Genomic DNA, 1163 nt, shown 5'->3' with positions numbered 1-1163 from the left:
GAAGAAGAAGAAGAAGAAGAAGAAGAAGAAGAAGAAGAAGAAGAAGAAGAAGAAGAAGAAGAAGAAGAAGAAGAAGAAGAAGAAGAAGAAGAAGATAGAAACCACATTTGGAAATCTCAAGAGTTGCTTGTTTGTTTATATGTTCCTTTGTTTGAGTAAAGAGAAGCACATTGACACGATAATGGGACACTAAGTGCCGGAAAAATGTAAGACAGACAGACAGAATCAACAGAGGGGAAAGTAAAGAAGCAGGATCTATCAGGGGCACCAGACAGACAGAAACAACAGAGGGGAAAGTAAAGAAGTAGGATCTATCAGTGGCGCACAGACCTCTAGGGCATTAGTCATAGGAACAAAATTGAGGACCACTGTCTTTCTTAAACCCTATCCTTACGTCGCGTTTTACTATCGTATGCATACGACGTAGGGAACTCTGGGCCACCACTTTCCAAAGAGGAAATCGTACGCTTTGCATAGCAGTATGCCAAAATGATTTTTGTTTTTTTGTTTTTGAAATACTGAAAGTTTCAAAGAGATCTTCGTACTAGAAGTATTCTAAAATGTGAAGAATACAACCCCGGTGGTACAAAATGACCCCAGGGTGTACGGATAATGTTAGCCTGTTCGTATCAACTACAGCTGTTACTTCCAGGAAGGACGTACAGGTCTTTTGATTTAAGTAGGAGTTTTACGGCACTTGCAAAAAATAGTGGCCATCATACAAGTGCAGAAGATTTGAGGTGTGTCCAGACAGTAATTTACAAATTAGAGGAGGGTAGATAAGGACGACAGCACTGCACCAGCCAACCACCCACACGATGGATTTAGACCTCAATTAGTATGCAAATAGATATATCTACACCTGTTTCGGGTCAAAACAGTATTGGTGATCAAAATGAAACAAAACCAGAGACCAAAAAAGACGATGGCAAACATTTTAAACCTGACTATATAATGGTGTTTTTCTCATGTACTCTTCACTAATTTGTTAAAATTTCTAATCCGTGGTGGTAGTCCGTAAAGTAGAACACACAGGAGCGAGTGTGAGGGAATGAAGGGAGGGAGAGAGAAAGAATAGACAAATCGATAGATAGATAGATAGATAGATAGATAGATAGATAGATAGCTAGATAGATAGATAGATAGAGAGCGAGCGAGACAGA

General features: G+C 39.5%; 2 protein-coding genes across 2 annotated transcripts in view; one reads left to right on the top strand and one right to left on the bottom strand.

Annotated features, from left to right (window-relative positions):
• LOC101850024 (tumor protein 63) overlaps positions 1–1163 on the top strand; it is a gene marked incomplete at its 3' end in the record, with an annotated part of 29883 nt that overhangs the window by 6933 nt on the left and 21787 nt on the right.
• Positions 1–1163, bottom strand: part of LOC101850269 (WD repeat-containing protein WRAP73) — a 57438-nt gene that overhangs the window by 45216 nt on the left and 11059 nt on the right. The window lies entirely within an intron of this gene.

This window comes from Aplysia californica, unplaced genomic scaffold, assembly GCF_000002075.1.
Source record: "Aplysia californica isolate F4 #8 unplaced genomic scaffold, AplCal3.0 scaffold00405, whole genome shotgun sequence".
In the NCBI taxonomy this organism is placed as follows: Eukaryota; Metazoa; Mollusca; class Gastropoda; order Aplysiida; family Aplysiidae; genus Aplysia; species Aplysia californica.
Note: the sequence above shows the minus strand (reverse complement) of the source record. Positions and strands in the feature narration are given on the sequence as shown.